A 26,185-nucleotide genomic window follows, 5' to 3' on the forward strand; every position below is an offset into this window, starting at 1 on the left:
CTTGAAACATTAACGTTTCGCTTTGGGGAGACAGATAATCGTCCCATATCTGATCCGCCGGCAACCCAACCAAGAAATAGTCAACGGACCCAACGACAACACGCCTTGCTTTCCACCCGACCAGTACACAAGGAACTCCAAAGCCAAAACGTAAAGCGCATAGCCGACCACAATCAAGTATGCATAACCATAAAAACCAACCGCACAATGTGAACATACTGGCTTTCGTAATTAAATCACCACTCAACTTTGATGTCTTGCGTCGGTGAGACACCAACCTCGCAGCAATCGGTATACCTCCCAGACACTCCGATATTGCACAGAGACCGCCAGCACCGGCCGCGGTGGCCGAGCGGTTCAAGGCGCTTCAGTCCGGAAACGCACGACTGCAACGGTCGCAGGTTCGAATCCTGCCTCGGGCATGGATGTGTGTGATGTACTTAGGTTAATTAGGTTTAAGTACTTCTAAGTTCTAGGGGACTGATGACCTCCGATGTTAAGTCCCATAGTGTTCAGAGCCATTTCAATCATTTGAACCATACCGCAAACGGGCCCGGCCCACTGCGCAGCGCGGAGATTTCCTGGCTAATCCACAACAACCTATCGACTCCCGCACATCAGCACGGAGACAGCACTAAAATAACTGAGCAGTCGACATCACAAGCTACACACAATTTCACGAACACTTGCGAGAATGACTAGACAATACCAGTCGCAGCGACTGTGCAATAACAAAAACGAATAACGAGTCGGCATACGCAGGCAACCTATAAGCGATCGCCGGCCAACATACACGTCGTCCGACAAGACGACCGATCGACGACCAACCAAGGCAGTCCGCACTCAAGTGATATGTATCGGCAACCGGCGGGCGAGTCATGGCTGTCCGGACCTCACGGCAGCCGCGCCCCGACTGAATTTCTGCCGCGTCCTAAGTCAAACACTGCCCAGTCCCAACTCACTGTCAGATCCGAACTAACTCCGAACCCACGACAACCGGGAAGTAATAGCAGTCAGCAAAGATAATACTCCAGGGCTTATATCGATAAGCACCGCTGCTGCCGCTCACGGGCGGGCAAGGCGGCAACTCGGTGACACCAGTAATTGAAATTAACTTAACGAGGTGGTAGTACAGAAAAACAGGATGTCAAATGAGATATGGGACAAACAGGAGCCACGCACGGCTCACTATGGAACTAAGATTAGTAGCCATGTTAAAGATATCTAAGACCTAGTAACTCAACTCGACCTTTTCCTTCTAAGTACCGGTGCTCCCACACATTTCAGTGTGGCACGTGGCACATACTTGATCATTGATCTCTCGGTTTGTAGTTCTTCCCTTCTCCCATCGGTGTACTGGAGAGCCCACGACACTTGTGTAGTGGTGACCATTTCCCACTTTTGCTGTCTCTACCCCAGCGACTCTCATCTCGACACTTGCCCAGATGTGCTCTTCCCAAGGACTACTGGGAAGCTTTCCCCTGTGCTAAAACCACTGAATCTCCAATGTAATAAGAGCCACCCATTTTTGGAGAACCCCATTGCCTTGAATCGGCTGTGTGCCCAGGTCTATCTACTGACCAAATGATGCAGACAGGAGTGCTGGGATTGCTTCATCAGCACCATTGGAGCACAAAACCGTCCTTCTCAGGCTTGGACCAAGCTCCAGACTTAGTGGCAGAGCGTCTTGCGGAGCATTAAGGTCACACCACTGTGTCTGAGAATTACCGTCCCGCCTTTCATCTCCTCAAACAGTGGGTGGAATGGAAAACACCTATCTTTCGCTCCACACCACCCTAAACCACGTAATTCTCCTTTTGGTGAGTGGGACTTTCTCAGCGCCCTTGCTGATTATCCTAACACATCCCCTGGCCCACACCTCATCCATTCCCAAAAGCTTAAGTATCTGTCAGCGGCTTACATGTACCACCTCCTTGCCGTCTTCAACCGCATCTGGAGCGATTGCGAAGTCTCGTCACAATGGCGTGAAGGTATCATCATTCCCGTGCAAAAACCTATTAAGAATCTATTAGGCGTTGATAACTATCGTCCTATCAGCCTCAACAATAATCTGTGCAAGCTGATCAAACATATGGTGAGCCCACGATTGTGTTGGCTTTTTGAGTCTCGAAGTCTTCTGGCTCCATCCCAGGATGGTTGTCGCCAATGGAGAGCCAATTCTGACAACATTTTCCACCTGACGCCTACTATTCGTTCAGCTTCTTCCTGGCGACAACACCTGATTGCCGTCTTTTTTGACTTTACGAAGTCCTCTCATACCACTTGGGGACACCACATCCTGGCTACTCTGCATGAGTGAGGTCTCCGCGGTCTGCTACTGAATTTATAGATGACTTTTTGTCGCCCCAGACTTTCAGAGTTCGCATCGGTACTTCCTACTGTGCGCCCCATATGCAAGGGAATGGAATCCCGCAGGGCTCTGTCGTGAGTGTCCCATTCATTTTAATTGCCGTTAGTAGTGATGCATTGCCAGTGGGGTCCTCAGTGTCTCCCTTCCTGTATGCTGACGATTTTTGAATTTCCTTCTCCTCCTCTTCTATTGTTGTGGCTGAGCGATAGCAGTTTTCGACCGACAAGACTTGCATCATGCACTTATGTCATCATCTTAGTGTCCAGTCCCATCCAGAACTTTACCTTGAGTACCAAGTGCTTGATGTACTGGAGAACTACCGCTTTTTGGACGTGTATTCGACACCCACACTTCCCCATTTTCGCCGGTTTAAGGACAAGTGCTGGCAGCATCTTAATATTTTTCGATGCCTGAGCTACGCTGATGGGGGTGCTGAGCGTCCTACAATGTAACAGCTGTACAATGCCCTCATACAGTTCAGAACTGACTGGTAGCCTGGTGTCTGGTTCAGCATGTGCCTCTCCTCTGCGTCTACTGGACCCTATCCACCTCTATAGAGTTCGTCTCCTAACTGTTGCTTTCTGAGCAAGCCCAGTGGATAGCCTTCTTGTGGAAGCTGGTGTTATTCCATCGCGGGTCCAATGGCAACTACTTCTTGTACATTATGCCGCCCACATTCATAGTTCTTCTCACCATCCAAGTTACCATAAATTTTTCCCTAATACAGAGATCCATTTCCCACCAAGGTGGCCCAGAAATGCTAATCCCCTTCCCATCCGTGTCTGATGGTTTCTTACTCCTCCACCGCCTTTCCTGCGAGTCCACTTATGTACTCCTTCATAGTCCATACCCTGGTCAGGGCTTTGACTGGACCTATCGCAGAGGCCAAAAGGGACAATTCAACCTGAGGCCCTCAGCTGGCAACTTTTCTCTCCTGTCGTTAAGTTTCAGGTCTCAGAAAGAGTCTACACAGATGGATCCATGGTCGAAAGTCCTGTTCCCTTACGTTCGGGTTCGAAATACTGAACAGTACTCCTTGCCGGATGGCTGCACTGTTTTCACTGCTGAGTTGGTAGCCATCTATCACGCTCATGAGCATATCCGCTCCTACATCGGTGCGTCCTTCGTCGTGAGTCCTTAAGCGGCCTACAAGCTCTAGACCAGTGTTTCCGCCGCCATCCTTTGGTAAAGAGTATCCAGGAGGCTATTTATGCCCTCAGCAATAGTGGACGTTCAGTGACCTTCATTTGTACCAAAGGATATATGGGGATCCTAGATAATGAACTTGCTGACCGCTTGGCCAAACAGGCTACCAGTATACCAATTCTAGAGACTGGCCTGCCGGAGTCTGATATGCGATCGGTCTTCCGCCCCAAAGTTTTTCCGATGTAGAATACTGAATGGCGCACCCTTAGTACACCAAATAAACTTCTTGTTATCCTGGAGACAGCGAATGTGTGGCACTCATCAATGGGAGCCACTTGCAGTGACTCTGTTTTCTTTTACCGGCTCTGCATCGGCCATACTTGGCTAACATTTGGTCACGTCCTCTGCGTGAGGAGCTATCTTGACGTAGCTGTGGCTCTCATATGACTCTCGTCCACATCTTTTTGGTCTGGCCAATTTTAGCTAACCTTCGACGGAGTTTTATCCTTGCCAGCACCCTACCCATGGTGTTGGGTGACAATGCCTCAACAGCAGATTTTGTTTTACGTTTTATTCGTGAGTGTGTTTTTATCATGCAAACTACAGGTGGGCGTCTGGCTTTCTCTGCACCCTCGCTCCATTTTAGCTCTTCTTCACTTTTTCTTTGCATTAGGCTGGAGTGTTGTAGAGTGGCTGGCTCACACTATTTTGTTCTTATGATCAGAAAGCACAGGCGATATGCTCTGTGATTTGAATACCTTCCTTTACCTTTCCTTGTGGTGTATGTTTTCCCATGTTTTGTTCACTTCATTCGTTTTCTCTTTCGGTGTGTTTCCCCATCACTGTTACGACCTCTTAGTTTCCCAAACAAATTTTTGGAGTGGTTTTACCTCGAGACTTGTATGCATGATGAAAAAGGCACTGATCACTTAGCCGTATGATCCCTGTATACCCCAAACCAACCAACCTTGGGCAGCTTAAGAGATACTGTACAGTGCTACCCTCGCCATTCTTTGGTAGTGAACATCCAGGAGTCTGTCTCGGCTCTGGCATGGTCTGGTCTTTCAGTGGTGTTTGTCTCGACCCTGAGACATGTAGGAATCCCAACAGATTAACTTTCTGACAGACTGGGCAAACAGGCTGGGAAAACAGACTACTCGGAAAGCACTTCTGGAGATCGGCATCTCTGAAAGTGTTCTACGCTCAGTATGACGCTTCTAGGATTTTCGGATTTGGGTTACGGTATGGCATGATGTAGGTACACCCTATAAATTGCGTGTCATAAAGAGACTACGAATGTTTGGACGCCTCAATGTGGGCCTCTGGCAACGACTCTGTGGTCCTCCAGTATCTTCGCATCGGACGTGCCCGCCGACCAGTGGCTATCTCCTATGCCATGAAGACAAACCCCGTTGTCGGAATGGGTGCCTTCCATGTTAGGCCACAGTCTGCTGCAATGTCTCTCTTTGGCTGCCCTGTGACGGAATTTTCAGTTACCAGACTCGTTACCATTAGTTTTAACTGCAACACCACATCGTTTTATACTTGAGGGTGAGTCCCTTTATGATTCTAGCTAAGTTTTCGTGCATTTTCTTTGTCTATCTGTGTTCTCTTTCCTAGTGCTTTTAAGCTGGAGGTTTTCATGTCTTGCCGAGTGGCTGCCTTATCCATTGCTATTCTCGTGATCAGCCAGCCACGGTGATCTGCTCTCTTGTTTTAATCTCTTCTACCTGTTTCTTTCGTTTCTCTGAGGTTTTCGTGTCTTATTTTGTCCACCGTTATGTTTGTTGCCCTTATGTAGTAGTTGTGAGTTTTCTTTTCTCTAGATTTTGTGCGGTAAGTCTTATTTATTACTCTTTCCCTTGTGGACTAGTTTTATAGGAACAAGGTACCTATGACCAAGCAGTTTGGTCCGACCCCTCCCCCATCCCCTTGAAACAACCAACCAACCAACCATCCTTTCCGTATCTGTGTTCCTATTGCCATGACTTTTTGGCTGGTAATTTTAATCTGCTGTAGAGTTGCTGGCTAAGACTTTTAATTTTGCAATCAGGAAGCCAAGGCAATCTACTCTAGTCTTTTAATATCTTTTACCTCTTTTGCCTTTATATGCACTTTCACTCTTTTTGTCTAGCACTTTCGTATTCCCTTTCAGTGTGTTTACCCCTTAGATTTCCGCCTTTTTCGTTTCCATGTCTATTTTGGAGACTAGTGTTTCTGCACGACGTGTTTGAATGTGGAAAAAAGGACTGATTACCCTGTAGTCTGGTCCTATTCTCTAGAAACCAACCAATCTTAAAGTGTCATGATGTTATTGACTCTTGGCTAAACTTTTAGCCGGGAGGTTTTAGTGTGTTGCAGAATGGCTGGCTCCTCCTTTTTTATTATTGTAGTCATGCAGCCAGATCCATCTGGTATATTGTTTTAGCTCCTTATAGCTCTTTCTTCCTGCTATGTTACCTTCTTTTTTAATATTGACTCCACACTTCATTTCGTCCTTCTGTGTGGGTCCACACATAGTTTTCCAGATTTGGTTCCCTCTATGTCACGTGCTGTTTTATACCCCTATTTAGTGTATTTTACCGACATTCTTCTCAAACTGATTTCGCGCGGGCGCTGAAGACCTTGCAGGTGTGTGCCCATACCAACCAACGTATCCATTGCTCTAATTCCAACAACAGTTTTTTACTTTATTTCATACGTATCCTTCTGTTTAGGCTTTCTTAATTTTCTTCATTATGTCCCTCTTTGTGTTGGTATTCCATTACTTTGAATGTAGCAGACTGGCGGTCGTATCTAAATGTTTAGGTATGAAATGTTAATCATTCCCAACTTCCACTCTGCTTCGCTGTTATTACTTCAGTTGTTTCTTCCGTTTGTTTTTCCTAGTCGTCGAAGGTCTCATAACCTTTCGTCATTGGCCAATGCAAGTGTAGCCCGTTACCCTGCTGAACAGGTTATTGTATATTTTAATACTTTATTGGAAATAGTAAAAAAAATTCTGCTTTGTATTCTGAAAGATCCATTATGAAGGATACCTTTCATTCAATTCATTAGTTTCTACTGTTCTAATTCGACATTTGTACTCATTTGTGGCTTGTAGGGGGATAATCTTAAACATCACCGATATAATAAGTTCCTTTTCGGTAATGTTTCCTTTGTAGTTCTCTTTTGGTGTGCTGTTTCTCCCAAGTAGCTTTAAATGTTACATTCCCTCTTACTAAGAAAATAGCAGAGTTTATATCCTTTCCTGTCTCCATTCTCATGTCTGGGATGATTTTCGCTTCTTTAATTTGCTATTACATAATTTATTATGAATCTACAAGCGCAGGACGGTCCGATATTTTGTGGTTCTGTCTATCTTTGAAAAAAAAAAAAAAAATTCTCCCAATGCACTTTATTAATGTTCACTAAGTTTATAATCTTTCTTCATCCATTCAGTTGCCGTTTGTCCATTTATTCTAATTAGGTGCATAAAGGGCCGTTGTCCCACTGTAGCATTCATATCTCTTATCTCTGGAACCAAGGACACTTTGGAAATTCTTGTAGAACGTGGCAGATTCACTCTATTTTTTCTTTGTTCACGGCCATGTCTCTCTTTGGCTGCCCTGCGACGGAATTTTCAGTCACCAGATCTTTCATGTAGCTTTTTAGTGTCTTCATGTAACAATTCTGTGATTTACTAAACTGTAAATTGTTACACTGCTCCTCTACTTCTCATTTACTAGCGTATGTGCACCTGCTGCTGCTCTGTTTTCAATGCGCACTCCACTGTAAATGAATATATAGTGTCTGAAATAAGATGTTCCCTTCCGTTTCTTCTTAGTCCAACATCGCATCCTTAGCTTCCCTCGGTAATTCGTATTCCTCATGGGAAAGGTCACGTATTTTCAAAGATCGCATACTTACGCGGTCTGATATGCCAGGTCTTTTACTCTTTAAATTGGCGGATGAGGTTACCATATTATCCGTCCTGTTTCCGAGGGTAGTCTGAAGGTTACTCGGACTATTATATTTTCGCTGGCCGCGTTACGAGCGCTGCACAGTGGGTAGCCCAGCAATGGAGCCACTACTTTATTTGCTTCCGGGCAGCAAGATGTTTTCAGGGTTTACTCCCTTAGGGAAGTTGGCTGCTCTACGTCTCTAGAGCCTTCACTGTGCTATGCTGTGGGACACGATTCGTCTGGCTTTTCCGTCAATGCTTGTTTGGGTTGGGTGGCATTGACGGTAGCTCGCTACCGTTGGAAAATCTGTATTCATCGATGGGCGTGGAGCCTTCAGCCCAGCAATGAAGGTACTTTCGACACCGCAAATGTCCCGTGGGAGGGTAACTGCTAATGTGTAAAACAACATTTCGCTAGTGATAGACTAATTCTGAAAACAATTCGAACAATTCAAAACCACACATTTGCTCACAAAGGCGCTGTTGGAAAGATGAAAAAGTATTACGTGCCGCGAAAAACTAGGATATAAAAAATAAATAAAGCAGGTCGTAGACGCTGTTAGATGTAGCAGATACGTACAAACAAAAAGGTTAACAGACGATATAAGAGAGCATTAGACAAATGACTTGTGAGTCACTACAATTTTCCTTGCAGATTATCATAAAATTATGCTTCTGCTTGTACAATGCATCACAAAAAGCAGCCTCATCCCCGAATGTTCATAGTCGTCTAGGATCTAAACAAGCAAATATTTAGATAGGAGAAACTCCTGGTTCATAGATCCAAGTTAGGAGCCATCCTTCTCAGATGAGGTCAACCTTATGTATCCTTAATTAGATTGGCTGATGTCTCTCTGTGGCATTGCGTTTTGTTTTGTGAAACATTTGAACATACCAAATCATATTCCCCATTACTAGAATCTACCAGGTCTTTCTAGACCCTGGTGATCATAATTATGTACGTCGACAAATACCCGTTTTTTAAATCAACCGCGCCGTTTCTGCGTTCTTGAAATGAAAAGTTGGCGTCCTGAAGATGAAAGTACTGCTATTTTTGGACCCACTCAACTTCTCCCATCGCCAAAAACTTGAAATTTGGTAGACAATCAACCATCCGAGTCTTTGGGACGGGAGACTGCGTCAAGCGCTGCGCAGCGGGCTGCCGACTTGTTAGGCGCCACGCCGTAAGGGACACGAGGGCTCGCGTCAGAGGAGGCCACAATGAGCGTCCCGGCTCGCGTAAAGAGACTCCGCTCGTCTAACGAGGCCTCCGCGTCCGAGGTGGACATTCTTCATTGTCTGCTCCAGACGTCGCAACTTCCCTCATTTAGTAAGGAAGTTTTAAATGCATCAGACTTCTTTGTAATTTTGAAAAAAAAAAAAATCTCAGTCGACGGTTAAATTTGTGAGACACTCAGATCTCTTCAGTTTAGCCGAAACAGACACGTTCACGTGATGAGAGAGACAGACATAAATTTATTCCCATTTCCCCTGGTTTCCCTACGTCTCATTCATTAACACTTTTACTCTCCTTTCTCTTCTCCATTCTTATTCAAGGGGAATCACTCGAAGTTTGGTAATTTCTATGTGGGCAGAACCTATATGAGATGTTGGGCAGTTACGTGTCTTCCACGATTGCACATAGGGCAGAGAAGCTGTTATTTTTAACAGTCCTATTCTTGTCAACTTATTTGGGGTTTGCGAGCAAATACACTTACATATAAGCTAATGTAATGTCTGTGTAGCGAGATAACTGAACCAACTTTAGTACATATTGTCATTATGTTATAGGCTACAAACCGGCATATTTTTAACCATTTCGTCAAATATAATTTGATCAGGATGCTGCTGGATGCATTTAGAATACACGATATCATATGAGAAACATTTTCTCAAAGATTACTTACCACTTTCAGAAGTGGGTAGGCTGTCCTTAATAATTAGATAAACATATTCATTGAATCATTTTTAGTAGCGGTCTTAAAACTAACGCAACATTATTTCTTACATAACGTACATGATACACAGAAATAGTTTCTTCAGAAAACTTTAAATAAAAGTGGCAGTATCGCACTTTGCAATATTTTGTACCACAGGAAGTTGTGTGATAGTATCTACAAAGTCTGTGGCAAATTTAATATTTTTATATGCAATGGCTCAACAGAAAATGTTTCTTATGCTCTAAAAATGAAAGTTGCGGGAAATGAAGATTTTATTCGCATTTATGCCAGAATCAAGTACCTTCATGTTTGCCATAACAATATATTTTGGTTTTTTGGTCTTCATGTAGCTCTTTTCTTCTATTCTAATCCTTCTGCCGTGTCCTTTTCGCAAAATCATTCGCAGATTTAGCAACATGCACATCATCAATCTTCTTCAGTATCTTTTCAGTGAAGCAATCTGCGTCAAATCCTAGTATCACAAGGGACTCGATTCTTCCAGTTCTTGAATTCCGTACAAAAATCAAGCAAGAAATTTTCAACACTTGTAGATGAACAAAATATTGTCTTTGAGTGTCTCTTCTGAATGAGGTTATATAAACTTTAGTTCGGGTTTTGTGTTCCTCCATATGTGCTTCTCGATAAATCTTAATTAATAACATCGTAAATGGAATCACAGCCATATATACTCTACGGATGTCGTCTCTTATGGGAAGAAATAATAAGAGAGTGCCAAAGATAACAGAATTACGTAGAAAAGTGGGCACGGTTCTGCGCGTTGCTTTACGTAAGATTTCTGTAACATCATTTGTATCACGAATTAAAGTAAAAAATTCGCAGTCGGTATTTCTAGAATGTTACAGAATTATCTAGCAGCAAATAAATTCTATATTTAGGACCAATTTCACACACATCTCCCTTAAGATGCGACTTGAAGTCGCGCACTAGGCTTGCGTCTGTGAAGTAATCTTGAGGAGACATGTCACTGGAGAACAGATGACTTGAATAACTGGCCCCTTGTTGCTCAAAAACGCTTATACACTGCCGCGATTAGGGCGCAGCCCGTCATCGTAAGATATAAATAAATAGTTGAAATAAATGATTGTAGATCTGTCATTAGTTGCATTCCAGTGTTACGTAGATACGTATATTTATTTCTATTATAAGACATGTTGAATGTCTGTTTTTCATCTGCAGTATGCTGCAAGCTCGTGAACAAAAAGGCTTTACGTAGAGATTGGGGTCACATGAATTGGCCGTAAGCATCGGAACTCAGTTGTAATAAAATTACCTTACAAAGCTTAACATTAAAAGCTTAGATTAAGGATTTGTAATATTATTGGGATTTCCGTAGTATGAAAGCTGTGAGTACCCTTGGAAAGGCATTCACCTATCTTTATCAACTTATGAGATGAGACCTATTCTTTGAAATACATTTGTTTTATATAATTTACGTAACTGTAAAGATGCGCATCTAGCGCGGACGCTAATACATCGATTGCGTATTCAAAGAAACATTTTAACAGAAGCTGAATTGACGTTCCGCTTCGATCTAAATAAAAGAAGACAGCAAAAAAACTTTGGTCGATCTTCAGATTTTAATGTACTTCTGCTTGTAATGTGAAAACGTAAAAGAAGGTCGACTTTAAGCTAGAAAAGTGAGCGGCCTTGCCAGCGTGCAGACAACATTATTAATTAATAAAATTCAAGTAATTCATGTTCGAAACTGTAAATCGACAAGTTATTGTTATGAAGGTGTTGGACAGTGCAAGAATTGTCTTTAACGAAGGAGAAAAGTAATGACTGTAATTTGTGACAAAAACGTAAACCAAGGAGACAGCACAGGGCAGGCTGAAATCTGATCGCACCATACAGTTAGAAAAGTACTTATGTAAGTTATATTGTTTATAAATAAGCCCTAATTTGCTAGTGAGAATTGTTTGAATATAATTAGTGTTTACCAGATTTCTTATTCTGTTCTTTTCCTTTATACTTTTTTAACCTCCATGCCATATTATTTTTATAAATGTCAAACAGCCTTTACTACAGCAGAGAATACTGCGGCATCCAGGTCGTGTACAGAAGGCCGCCACTTGTCTTCTATACAACACATAGCTGCCCCATTTATTAATGATTTCATTTGCAAATGCAATTTTTTTACTGTTCATTGTTAAAGGTCCCTTAGATAATTATGAAATTCATATTGATTACGTAAAGAAATCCGGGTTGTTCTTTTCCAAATAATAGAAGTCTTTGCGTAATCAAAAACTAGCCTCCTTCTGACAACGATCAGGAGCCGACCAGAAGACGGACGTTTTCGACCGGTTTCGTGTCTCCTGTGGCAAAGCTGTGCCAAACTGGAAACACGACATTCTAGTATGAAACACAGATTTCAATTGAAAGAATTGAAATATATTTAACCTAATAAATTTTTTTTTATCATGCTAGAGATTGTAACACCGTTTCTCTATCAGTTCATTTCTGATGTTGACGGCTGACGCATGTGGGTGAAAACTCTATATGAAGACTTTAGATTTGACGTTTTGAAAATGTATGTGCCTGAATCGAATCAATAGATAAAAAATTTTGAGCAACAGGTTGCCAATTATTCTAGCAACCTATTCAGAAGTGATATGAGTCTCCTCAGATTCCGGGCAACTATTTTGCCCAACAGGTTCCTGTAGTAGACTGCATGCATAAAATAAGTCTTCTTCAAATTTGAAAGACTCCAAAATTAGTGTACCTGATAAACAGTTTATATGACAACTATGGAAGCCCAGCGATGGCATGAAAAGTTTCTCTCACTCTCGTGAGCCCAAACACTGTCACAATCCACTTAATGGTTTGTTGATCCACTTCCTGAATGCAATACAGTAACTACTATATGTGTCACGGCTGCAACAAATCCTTGGTATGTAGCAGGTGTATGTGGTACCAACTTGGTATGTAGCAGGAGTATGTGGTACCAAATGTCTACGAACAGCTCACGCAGTTCCCGTAACTTGACGCTGATTTCACACCAGACGAATTTGATAATCAGGTCATTGACTTTACCTTCTTGCTCCTCAAACCTCTGCAGTAAGCTTCTGACCCTGCAAAATAGAGAGTTACCTACTGGATTGTGCCATCGACATCAGGTCAAACATCAAATATGAAGGGGTGGAAGTACTCGGAAACAATGTTCACGTAGTCTACTGGCATCATGGTGTTATCGAATACTACTAGAGGTGTCACGGAAGAAGGAAGATTACGATTTTTTCGGTCGACTTCGCAGTCGTTACAGACAATGCACAGGTTCGCTAACTCTCACGACAGGTGTCTGGAGCGATTTACGGGAATCACGGGAAACGTATGTCAGGGAGGCTGAACACGGATTCGAGCGGTCCTTCTCCAGATTGCACCACCTCGCATTTCACTCGGTACATCTCATAGGGGCCAGGATAATGTCCTGCACAGCACAGAGCTGCCCTGATGGGCATGGGACGTGGCAAGGCGCATCTTTCCGGCAGCCTTTCGTCCAGATTGCAGCTTATCGGCTTGGTGTAACAAGGAACGTAACTCTTCCGAACAAGCGACACATTTCCATCGATTCACGGTATTGTCACTACGTCGTTGCGTCAGCATTGTGACGTGGGGGTCTTCAGCTGCAGAGCTCAATGTTCAACAAACTGGGCTGATCGGTGTGTTGCGAAACATTTCTGCTCCAGCATCATACTCTGTTGACTGCTTTGCCACTAATCGGAGTCTATCCTGCTTTACAGAAAGGACAAGTCTTCGACCTATAACATTTAAACAGGCAAATGGCAATCATTTAACTGACAGCCTTTTAAGAAAGTAAGATTAGAAAATTAGAATGATGAGTTAAAATCATATTTAAATAGGCTCTAACCGAGCACATATTTTAAAACGAAATACTTTCTTTAAGGAAAAAGCGATCAAAATTACATAATCCTCAACAACCATATTACATCCAAGACATTTAAGATTAAACAATAATATATAACATCAGAGAGGTGCAGTCCCAAGTTTTAAGCAGCACGTTTCAGATGGACTGCACTGCAACAGTACAATACAAGTCCCTCAGAGGATCTCCCCACACAGGAAGTTATCGCCGCAATCGACAATATATCAACATCATTCCATGTACAGACCTAAAACAAACTAAAAGCTCTCTTAAGTTTGGTACAGTTAATTCCCTTTCAACATAACATGCATCTAGAGTCTAGCCCTAGGACGGCACCGATTCCCCGCAATTTAGCGCGCGAGAAACTCATCACGTATGCTTACACAATCCAAGAACAGAGAGCCGGCTCCCCAATAGCGGAACATTTAACCACGCGCAGCGTGCGGGTTTGCGGGATGCTGATCTCGCCCTTAAGCTCAACACCAGTTCAAATACTAGTCAGCCTACAATCTTGAACCACAATACACATTCTTTCAGTTACTGAATAGAAAGCCAATGTGATAGGTCAACAGACCAGCATACGATAAAAGCTAAAGAAATTTCCTTACTAGACAACCCTTATGAAGAGTAGCCGTAATTATTTTTTTTAAACGTGAACACACACACAATCAAAAGACAATCAACGCCAATCATAAGGACAGTAGCACATAAGCAAGTAGCAATGGTAACTTCTGCTTAGATTGGCTACAAATCAGCGCGTGATTTAACACACCAGAGGACAGTCTTTACAACATAACCATCAATCCCCCACGATTTCGATTCGTAAAGCCATTAACAAAACGTGAAGAACGTATCACTTAGAGCAACATAATGGTGCTCCCTCAGTTACCCCAAATAACTGACTCCCTTAGTTGCACAGCAAAGAACCAGACCTAATGAAACCACCACAGTTTTCGCCTCTAAATTGTCACAGTACAAGTGAGACTCAATCACAAATGTAATTTTACATCAGTTCCCGTATAGTCAATACAAGCGCCTGATTTTCACCCGTTTATCACGGCAGGCAGCAACAGCGTACGGAAAAGAGCGTAGACACAAGCTCTTACCAATTGTCTTCTCCGAAAGCAGCCACCGCAACTCTGGGGAACCACTAGGACATCCAATGTAAAAATCGTTACCCCTTCATACAAATTACTGGACCCGCATCCCGCTGCTTGCTACGGCGCCTTCCGTTCAGAGCCAACTTGTGTATCTCCATGCGATATGTCCGGTCCCACACTCGCTGCGTCAACCCGACAACCGTCTTCCACCACGTCCCGGAGCACGCACCCACAGGACCTCTCCTCGTTACTCCTCGCGTAGGCCCCAGACGGCGCTACTTACCGCCCTGACCGAGGCAGTAAAGATAAACCACCAGAGTGGCACTATCGATATGACCCGACACGGCTCAGTCCGTAAGTGGAATATGAAGTGCATTCCGAAATGAGAGTTGAAAGTGGTTCCTGGACGCCAAAAGAGAAAATTACGGAAGTAGCTCAAGGACGAATGTTCAGCTCAGCGTAAATTAAGTGTGTCATAATACACTAGTAAAACTGATCGCTCTACCTGAGACAAGGAACCAGTGTAATTCTTGAGCATTAATCTAGGTGGAAGAGTATGAAAGGCAAATTCATTAATGGACTGCAGTCTAGGATTGTACCAAGGGTTGATAGTTAAGAATCATGCAAACACAATCTCATAGTCGGAACTCGATATGTTAGGTTACCAGTCTACTGACTGGTTTGATACAGCCTCCCACCAAGCTCTTTATCTCGGAGAAACACTTGCTCCTAGCACCGTTAATTACTTGTTAGATGTATTCCAATATTTGTCTTCATCCTCCACAGTTTTTATCCACCACAACTCGTTCAAGTATTATGGAAGTTATAAATTAAAGTCACTACACTGTCCCTTCTCCTCGTCGATGTTTCCCACATGTCGATTCACGGAAGAGCCTTTCCATATCTTGTCCGTGTACATAATTTTCGAACTACATAAGTTTCGCCATCAATTCAACGTCGCTTTCTTGTTACTGGTGGACTTTACCTCGTCAGGATTGCCCGTTAGCTTGTTCTAGTCTGTTTTTTATTTTCTTGTTGCTTAGTCCATCACGTGATGTTTTGCTTCCAAGTGGCAGAATTTTTTCCTTCGTCTGTTTTGATGTTAAGTCTATCACTAATCTCAGTTCTCCTACTCCTGATTACCTTCAACTTTCTTCGATTTACTCTCAATCTGCTTTCACTACTCATTAGACTTTTCGTTGTATTCAACATGTCCTGCAATTTTTTTCACTTTAACTGAACGTAGCAATGTGATCCACTGTCTTGTCCACTCTATGGCGCGGCAGTGGAATCTTGTGTGCCGCAGGGAACAGGGATCTTGGTTTGACCGCCCAGGTCGCGAAGAAGAAACCTCAATCTCTATGTGGGCTGCATGCTTATGACATGCATGGGTGTTGAGGTAGAACTGTCATTAGCGGGCACAATCTGTATAAAGCTTACCTAGGAACGCGGAGTTCTGTCTCGGTGGACATTTAGTTCCCTAGCTGCAAGTGGGATTGAGATAAAGCCGTCGACCTTTTCTCTTCCACTACCCAGCGGAATCGTTGGGCCACTGGTAGGTAACTACACCCCGTCAAATAAGAGGGGTCGGATAACTAGTCCTCCAGACATACTGTTACTCAAAAAGTGTTTCTATTAGTTAAAAGAAAAGATGGCAGCTTTGAAAAAAATCACCTTTATATGTACAAATAGGACTGGAGGGCGTTTCTGGATCATTTACCTCTATCAAGCACTTCCGAAATGGTACCCTCTTGGTCGAAACGCCTAGTTACCAACAAGTGAAGAACCTTAAAAAAGCCCAATGCCTCGGGGAGTACGCAATTGAAACTAAACTGCACATGTTGAATTGCAACAAGGGTGTTGTGAGGTGCAGAGATCTCGTTGACATTCCCCGAGAAGAACTGAAAGCTGAATGGTCCCAGGAAGGCATTGTTGACGTGCAGAACACTATGAAAAGAGTGGATAGCAGTCTAATGAAGTCAAACTCGCTTATACTGACGTTTATCAGCACGAAGCTTTCAGAGCACCTCAAGGCTGGCTTCCTTCGTTTTAGTGTGCGGCCTTATTCCCGAACCTGATGCGGTGTTTTGAGTGCCAGCACTTTGGGCACACTACTGTCGGATGTAAGGGAGAAGCTACTTATGACAAATGTGGGGAGGATGCCTGCGAAGGAGTTGACTGCTCATGTCGTGTGAAGTGTGTCAATTGCTACGAGGATGACCCTGTCTAGAGTAGAGGCTGTAGTGTCTTTCTTGAAGGAAGTTAGATGCAGGAAATAAAAACAACGGAACCTATCCCACACGGAGAGACTGTTATTAAAAAGTCAGTCCCTAAAATCGACACCACCCTTTAATTAATCAACCAATCTTCCACTTGTTTCTTGGGTTTTTAGGTGGTTTTCTTGTCCTATGTTGTCCGTTTCCTTGTTTGTAGCACTTCTGTATTTCTTGCGTTCTTTTATTTTCTCCAGGTATTGTGCGGTAAGTCTGGTTTGTTTCATTCTTTCACCCGTGCACTTCTTTTGTAGAAACAATGGAGTCATGACCAAGCAGTCTCCCACCGGCTTGTTCAGGCATTAGAAGTTGCCCGAGGTGTTCCTGCCTCTCGCAAGAAGCGCCTGTTGAACGTAACAGGTTCAGTACTCTACAGAAGTGCGGGCCATTTGGGAAAGGACGCCTTCTGTGGTGCATCAGATACCCATCGTGCCATTAGACCTTCTGCGCCTCTTATTCTCACAGTTCTGCGACTCCATCTGCAGTTAATCTATTTGGACGAGGACGCCTTCCGGGTCAAGTTCCCGTCTTCCGATCTCCACTCTCCTCTTTTGCTCTCATGGCAACATTGGGTTCCTCTGAACCCAATATGCAGCACTGTAGTCAGTCCATTGTGGCGGGCCATTATGTACGCATTTGGTAGTAGCCCCCTGACGACACAGCGATCGTACTGATGATGCTTGAGCTGCAAACCCCCCACGTATTACAAAGAGTAGATGTCCGTCTTCTTACGGCGTCAGGACTCCCGGAAACGAGCAACGTGATAGGTGACCTTAACTATGGCTGGGTGGCTCCCATGTGGAGCACCCATGATTGGTGTTTCTTTTTGCAACCAAAATATTTATTTGGAGGTACAACAAGAGAATCAACTCCATTGTAAAGAATTACAAGTTTAAACATTATTATTATGAATTCCGGTGTACATATTGACATTTTGTTCATTTTCCTGTGAGTCCTTTCGTTGTTTTGTATATATTCCTTTATTCGGTATTTAGAGTAATCCTTCAGTTCCATTTTCATTGCTCTTTAGTTTTGTCCAAGTGCTGTTGCGGCATTCATGACACGACAGGTATTCATCAGATATTTTAGTTTGAGTTTCACTTGCAATGTTACATACTAAAACGAAACTAGGTTAGTTGTATGATTATTACACAGGTGGTGTATACAGTTATTTCAATCACATATATGCAATAAAGGTATGAGAACATGTTAGAATAATATAAGGAAACAGTCATTGGTAAATCTGACTGACTGTATTCGTGACAGAGGCACTTTGACTTGTTCTCCTTATTCGTTTTGGGGGAAACGTGAATTTATGTGTAGTGGAAGTGGTTTGCATACATGAGTTGCTAGCTGTATCTAACCTCAAGCTGGATCTTTGATATGACAGTTAAAAGAGAAAGGGAGAAAGTAGGAATGAGTGAAAAAGTTAGTTAATGTTTAGTGATGCCATTAGGTGTATTTGTTATTTATTTTCTGCATGCGTAAGCGCATTCTGCGACATTCGCTTTGTGCTCTAACACTACTAACTGAAGATTTTGTTTTCCTGTCGTAACAATATTTTTGGTCTGTTTACCCACATCATTCTTAGCATACGGTTAGTGGCGCTGGAGCAGAAATTTGTTAAAAACGCTTTTGGCGAAGTCTGTTGTTTTGTGGTGAGTGGAAAGTCGTAGTACTGAACACGACCCAGAAGTGCACTCAGAGAAAACACTTTTCTTTTTACATTTGCTGTATAACTTGAGCATTTTAAGACCACTTTTTACTTTAACTTTTCTTTTTAGATTTAACCCTTAATCACTTTCATCACTGCACTGCACTTTGGAAACTGTTGTGATGCTGTGCGTGAGAAGGCCCGCTGGTGGTCACATGGCGGTGGGGAAGACGTCTTCAATGGCTGCCTGCAGGGGTACCTCGAGGAGGTTCTGGAAGTTCTCATGGTACTGCCCGTGCTGCTGAGCTTCTTCATTTTCCTAACCAAGGTCCATCAGGAAGTTGATGCGGTCAGTCTGCCGCTCCGTTATGATGGCGTGACCTGTCATGCCAAGGATCCACAGTGTTGCCACTCTTTTCGGCCTAGGGAAGGGTTTGGCGTCGGGCGCAATGATGGCTGTGGTTTTAACAGCACGTCGGTCCATTCTATTTATTTTTTCCTTCATTTTCTGGCATGTTTCCCATATACTTACCCCTTTCTTATATGCGAATCGGTGATCTAAAGTATCGACACCGTTGCATGCGACAGAGTCTCTTTCAGCTTTATCTCAGCTAGTTTTTCATTTGCTGATACCGTCTTGTGAACTATTCGGTATCAGCTCCCTTTCAAATGATTTGGTAGCGTGCATTCCTAAATGTTCTTCTATATTTGTGGCCAGATGATATATGGACTTTTTTTCGTTTTTGTTTCTGGCAAGCCTTCGTCAGCGCTCTGTACATATTCTTTGCTGTCCTGTGCCTGGGATTAGACACAGTTGTGACCGCATAGCTCTCGTCTATGAAGTGCTATTTTATGTGGCGAAGCTTACACGGTATGTGGCAAGGATCTATTGCGGTTCTTCCGATTTCAGGCAGCATTCTTTCCAGCAGTGTTGCAGTGATGCTGTCTGGGTTCTTGTCCTTTATTTCGAACGTCCTTTTTAGCAGCAGAACCACACATTTAGTTTTGACTTCCAGTTGGCCCAGACCTCTATCTTCCACCGGTAGCGAGCATGTTTCGGCCGGCCGGAGTGGCCGAGCGGTTAAAGGCGCTACAGTCAGGAACCGCACGACCGCTACGGTCGCAGGTTCGAATCCTGCTTCGGGCACGGATGTGTGTGATGTCCTTAGGTTAGTTAGGTTTAAGTAGTTCTAAGTTCTAGGGGACTTATGACCACAGCAGTTGAGTCCCATAGTGTTCAGAGCCATTTGAACGAGCATGTTTCCTGCGCCACTTTGAAAAATTTTCTGCGCCACAAGAGGTACTATGTATCTCCCATTATTGCTCAGGCTATTTCCGTGGGCACGCTCAGGTTCATTAGGATCGTTTTATTGATGAGTTCTGCTCTTTTTGGTGTAGGGTTAGTTTCCTGTTTGCTTGTATTCTTATGAGGCCTCGTATTGTATGTAGCACATTTCTCCAATTGTGTGCATCCATTCTCAGTTGCCAAGGCTTTATGAAGATGCCGAGTATTCAACTGCTCTCGACTATTTCATACTACTCACTTGCCGCATTCTTTTCCTTAATCCGAATTGGCAGTTGCACTATTTTCTTTTTATTTGTCATTAGTTCTGATGCTTTTTCGATGATCTTCAGTATTTCTTATACCGTTGTTATGTCTACTTGTTGTTTGACAAAGATTCCCATGTCATCTGCGTAGGCTATGCTGTCACTATTTTGTCTTACACCGTGTAGCCTGTGATGCTATTGGCGGTCTTCCCCAATAGTGTTTCTAGCGCTACTTCAAATAGGGCCATTAACAGGTGGCAGCCTTGCCTCACAATCTGTTTAATGCTATATGGTTGGTGGTCCAGCCGTCTACAGATATTTTCGATTTGTTACTCCTTACCTGTTTGTCGACAATGCTTTTCAATTTTAATCCGAAACCTAGTCTGGTTAATGTCTTCATCAAGTAACTGTGGTCGACCCTTTCGACAGCCTTATGACAGTCTACGGATATTATGGGTGCTGTATTTCTGGTGGTCGCTGCATGTGTTATCACTTGTCTGTACGTGGAGGTGGCGTTAAAGACACTTCTTACTAGCACAGCACATATCTGCCACGGGCTTATCAGTTTCCTAATGGCAGTTTCTACGTTATTTGCTATACGTTTGGTTATTAGCTTATAAACGGCATTAAGGAGCGCGACTCGACGGTTATCTTCAATGCGATAGGCGCCTTTCTGTTTTGGGATTAATATGATCGTCCAAGCCATGAGCGGGGCGGTATTTCTGCTCCGTTGAAGTTCTCATTGATCACCTCCGTTACTTTCCCTATGATTATCTCCAAGTACGCACTGTAAAACTTGGTCGGGATTCTGTCGGCGTCCGGTACTCTTCCTTTGGTGTTGTCCTTCAATACGTCTCTAACGTCATCTTCATCGACGGTCCCCATCAGTAACCGAGCGAGGTGGCGCAGTGGTTAGTCACTGGACTCGCATTCGGGAGGACGACGGTTCAATCCCGCGTCCGGCCATCCTGATTTAGGTTTTCCGTGATTTCCCTAAATCACTCCAGGCAAATGCCGGGATGGTTCCTCTGAAAGGGCACGGCCGTCTTCCTTCCCCATCTTTCCCTACTCCGATGAGACCGATGACCACGCTGTCTGGTCTCCTTCCCCAACCAACCCCATCAGTTTTCCTCCGTCTGCCGCCATTAATACCAGTGTTGTGTGTTACAAAATGTTTGTTATCGAGTTCACTTTTATTTCTTCTTTTTGAATAGTTCTTCGAAATAATTCTCAATATGCGTTTGTTTTGAGCGATCGCCCCTCGCCGTCGCACAGCTCCTTTGTGCTTTTGCTGTTGACCCTTTCTCTCTCCATGTTGAGGTGGAGCAGTGTGACGGGCTCGTCCTCCACTTCGCCGTACGTTGTGCTTCTTGCAATAACTCCTCTCACTTATTTCCGTTTGATGTGTAGCAGTTTCACTTTGCTCCTTCTCACTCTGCGCAAGGGTAATCGATCGTCTGGCGGCGAGTTTGGAGCGTCTTTGAGAAATTGTTGGTGGAAATCAGCAGTAGTCCTCCGACAAAATGCTTTTTTGGCGCAGAATCTTTACAGACTTCTCAGAGTTGGTTTTCATGCGCGATAGACCTATCAGCTGCAATACTTGTCTTTGCCAGACATTCTCGTCACGTGGCTGCTATTTCCTTTCTCAGGGAGGCATTTTGCAGGTGCTCGGTATTCAACTTCCTGGTGTTCCTCCCCTACGCAGTCTTTTCTTTTTCTAGCTGGATGCCGCACTCTTAACAGCAGTGGTCAGAAAATATTACTGGGCTGACCTCTACCTGTGATATTTTGTCTGATAATCCTCTGGTTACATAGATTCAGTCCAATCTGCTTCTTCTGCTTTTGTATAAGTACGTGAACTCTGTGTGTATAGGATTTTGCGCTGTCCACGAGTCTTCCAAACGTCTAATGATCTTATGTAATTCGTTCCAAATGTTTTCCACTGGGGTCTCATGCGCTTGTGCGACCACACAATTGAAAGTCACCGATTACCGTGTTGTTGTAATTATGTAGGATGAGTTCAATACCTCTTCATTTAAGAAGATGCTCCTGGGTCTTTTGGTGTCAGTGCCTGTCAGTGCGTACACGCTAACAAATAACGTTCCTCCACTGTCGTTTGACAACTAATCCGTGCTCACTCCCAACTATGCGTTTCCGTGAACTTTGCTGAGTATCTGTGTTTGGATTTCCGCACTTGTCGCAGTTAAGTCGTGGTTATTCTTCCTTCTACGTGTGGCAGAAGTAATGTGTATCGATATTTGCGCCGTGTACCATCTTTGGTTTGGTGCATATAGTTCCCGGCAAGGGGGTCTGGAGTCAGTCGGTCGGTTGTTGCAGACGAGGGAAGTTATCTCCGTATGGTGCAGTCGGCTCGGGCCGCTGGCAGTTCCTGCGCAGTGTCGGAGCGTGTGTTGAGCTGTCCGATTGCTACGAGCTTCGTGGTTCACCGACCCAGGACGTCAAAGTTGAGTAGTGGTTTGAACTACCCAAGCCACGTCTATTCACATTGTGGTGGTTCGCATCGGTAGTTTGCTGTTGGAAAGGTTTTCCGGTGAGCAACACCGAATGGTTCCACTGCTGAGATTTAGACACCACGCGGTGCAATTAACTAGTTTGGTCGACTACGATTTGAGTGCACCAGTGGAATTTTCTGTCTTGTGGCCGTTAGTGTTCTGATTACCTGCGCTGGGCACTGCCGTAAAATTCAGGCAATGTTCTTTTGAGTGAAGTTAACAATAACCGTGTTTCAAATTCAAGTGTACCAGCGGAATTTTCTGCCTAGCGGCCGTTGGTGTTCCGGTTACCTGCCTTGGCCACTAACGTAATTTCAGGCAGCGTCCTTTCCTCACCTGTTGTCGCTGTCCAACATGGTGCGTACTATTGACAGCTAATACATTCTCCATTGTGGATTGTCACGTTTGTAACATTGCCTGTTTGAGTTCTCATGTACTGATTGAGTGGAAGCAAGTCGTTGTGTCGGTCGGTCCGTGGCTGTCCCTCTGCTTGGGTTCCGACAGATCAAGTATAGTTGGGCTAACCACCTGTCTAACCTAAGTGAACGAGGGCAGACCGACCTCCCTCGAGAACTTCTGAGTGCCACCGGTGTTGAATTATCTGTTGTCAGCTATTTTAAATTTTAGACTTATGCTTATTTGTTTTGTTTTCTTAAAATTTTGCAAAATTAATTTTTAATTTTTATCTTTCAAGCTTAAACACTGCGGTATGGTAATATATTCTGAAGTTTTGAAATTGAATTGTGGTCCTCAGCCATTTGTGTTGCACCTTGCATGTGTTGCTTTTTGGGATTTAAATTATTTTATTGCCACCTTAATTGAATTTTAGATTTTTTTAAGATTTCTTCTTGACCTTCTGCCTTTATAGGTCTATGGTAATATATTCTAAAATTTTGGAATTTAATTGTGGCCCTCAGATATTTATATTGCAATCCGCATATATTGTTTTTTGAATTATTTTGTTGCTATCTTAATTGGATTTTTATCTTGTTAAGATTTCTTGTTGGAGGCCTTCAGCCGTGAAAGATTTGCATTCGGTAAGGTTTCGGCTATGTGCCGTTTTGGTTGTAAAGGTTAATAAATTACAACAAATGACAATTGGAAGCAGAAAGTAATCTCAACATTTGGTCCTTTCCACAATCCTATTACCTGTTGTGCCCAGTGGGTTTAGAGGGCGTATCAACAACATCTTTGGTTCACCAGTTTCTATACTTTGTCGAACAAGTATCGTGGTGCGGCACCTCGATTCTGGGTCTACATTTGTGAAGACTTCGAACCCAGGTGTCCGCTCTATTGCCGTCGATGATACTTCCTGTAGAAGAGCGACATCTGTGGCTTTGTGTCTTAGGAATTGTGCGAGGGCGTCTGCTTTTACACCTGCTCTAACTTTATTAATACTGCAAGTTATTATCTGATAGGTGTTGATTGACAGCCTCATCATTTTTACTGCCAGTCAGAGGACTCGTCAGAGTCAGTATGGTGCTGCTGTGGCCGATATGGCCAGCTTTGCGTACCGTTTTCCTTCCTCTCCTGTGAAGAATTTCAGTTTTGGCGCTTTCTCTCCTTTTTGTTGCCAGTTTTGTTTGTCATGTCCGTGTCTTGTTCTGTGCTCTGTAGTGTATCCTTTGATTTGTCACCGCTCCTCTTGCTGGAGGTGGCGGCGATGGCGTCATCTTCTGATTTAGTTCTAATATCTTTTTCAGTTGATTTCCTTTTTCTCTGCTCTTATGTTCATGGACCTGTTGGTGTGTGGCTGGAGTACTACTTTCAGTTTCTAGATTTTTAGTTGGCATCATTTTAAATTCTTTTTCTGGTTCCTTTTCCTTTCTGGTACACTTCGCCTGCAGTTCTTACATACTCCAGGTTCGGGCTGCTATTGCGGTTAGGTCTCATCCGAGCTGCCGTTGCTAATCTTCCTTTTGTCGGTGCTTCCTGGCTCTGCAGCGGCAGCCGCCTCTGAGCAGCGTGTGGCCGGAGTACGGGCAGGGGCAGGGGTAGGGCGGGGTCACGGGCTCAGCGGTCTTCTCTATTCTGTCCTGTCCTGTCCTGGTTAGCAGCAGCCGAGTCTGTCGTGGGACCGCCAGCAGCGGCTCCTCTACCTGCGGCTGCTCGGCAGCGTCCGTAATTCTCAGCGCTGGGAAATCTGTGTTAAGGGTCATTATAGCGCCCTCGTACGTATTTTCTCTTTCTAAGAATACCGGCCGTTTTCAGGGCATTCGTTTCTCATTTGATCCGTGGCGTGGCTAACAGAGAACGTCTGAGACTGTCGTACGTATGACACGAAGCATCTGTAGCCGCAAACGCTTATGAACGACGGAATATGTTCTCTTAGATACATTTTTACAGTGCAAACATACGAATCTACCTGAATACAGTAAGCATTTTCACTTGCCCCTGGTGATCCCGAATGCATTTCCGTATAGTCTGCGGCTTTTTGGGATTTCTTCGTAAGGACCTCGAACGGAAGATTGTAGATTTTTATATTTCTGATCCTGTAACCAGTATGCTGAATCGTGACGTCACTTGTTGATCCATTCCTACGCTTAAATTTCCAAAGGCTCCTGTTCACGTTTACTAATCTGTCAATTGCCGCGGCATTTCCAATGTATATGAACCATGATTTGAAAAAAAAAGTCCGAAAGTAGTGCCTCATTGTCTTCTGTTGGTACTTTCACATCGTCAATGATGAAATTGCAGATTTCAAAGGCGTTCGGTCTTTCAATGTTCTTATTAAAAGTGCACTGAATAGTGTCCTTCCTCTTTGTTGTTGCTTCCATGTTTCCCAAGTTTTAATGGTCAGTAATGCAATAGTACTTACACTCACCAAAACAGCGACTGCAGCGGCTTCCTCGCTGTCCTCTTCGGGCAGCATGCATGGTGTGGGATCGGTGTGCTGGCTGACTAGCGATTCCCAGGCAGGCAGCCTGCCATGTGGGTGGCGTCAGGGCGAATGTCCCGCAATGAAGTAGTGACCGAGTGGTACCATTGGGGAACCCAGAGCATTTGCTAATATGAGAAACGGGTAGGTCTTGATTCAAAGAGCAACACTGGCGCAGTCCGAGCGTTGCTCTCCTGTGAACAACTGGGTGATATTCCCGTTTCTGTCTGCAATTCGATCCGTCTTCCCTTGGCAACAACACCTTATTTCTGACTATTTTGACCTGAAGAAGGCCTACAATATCATCTGCCGACAACATCGCCTCACTGCTCTGCATGAGTGGGTTCTCCTGGGCCCACTCTGCATTTTTGTATGGATCTTCTTGCCTCTCCTCACATTCAATGTTCACATGGGTGTTATGCACAGTCCAGCCATACTCAAGAGAAATGGTTCCTGCAGGGCACTGTCCTGTGTTTCTCACTCATATTAATAGCGTATAATAATTTTTCACTGATAATGGTGTCCTCAGTATCTTCCCACCTACATACTGATGAATTTTGTATTTCCTTCTGCTTCTCTCCTATTGGTGTGGCTAAACGCTGGAGCTATACGGAAGGCAAAGTTGTTTCATTGGCTCTCACGGACAACTTAAAATTTTTAGCAGCCAAGACGTGAGTCATGCAGTTCTGTAGTCATCGTACTGTCCACCCTCACCCTGATCTTTACCTCGATGACCAACTGCTTTATGGAGTGAAGATTTACTGATTTTTAGGACTGGTCTTTTGTGAACACTTAACTCGGTTTCCCCATTTTCATCAGCTTAAGGACAAATGTTGGCGGCATCTGAATAAAATTCAGTGCCTGAGCTACACCGACTGAGGTGCTGATTGTCAAAGAATGTGTGCAGTCCCATCT

The sequence above is a fragment of the Schistocerca piceifrons genome, chromosome 1 (assembly GCF_021461385.2).
Source record: "Schistocerca piceifrons isolate TAMUIC-IGC-003096 chromosome 1, iqSchPice1.1, whole genome shotgun sequence".
Lineage (NCBI taxonomy): Eukaryota > Metazoa > Arthropoda > Insecta > Orthoptera > Acrididae > Schistocerca > Schistocerca piceifrons.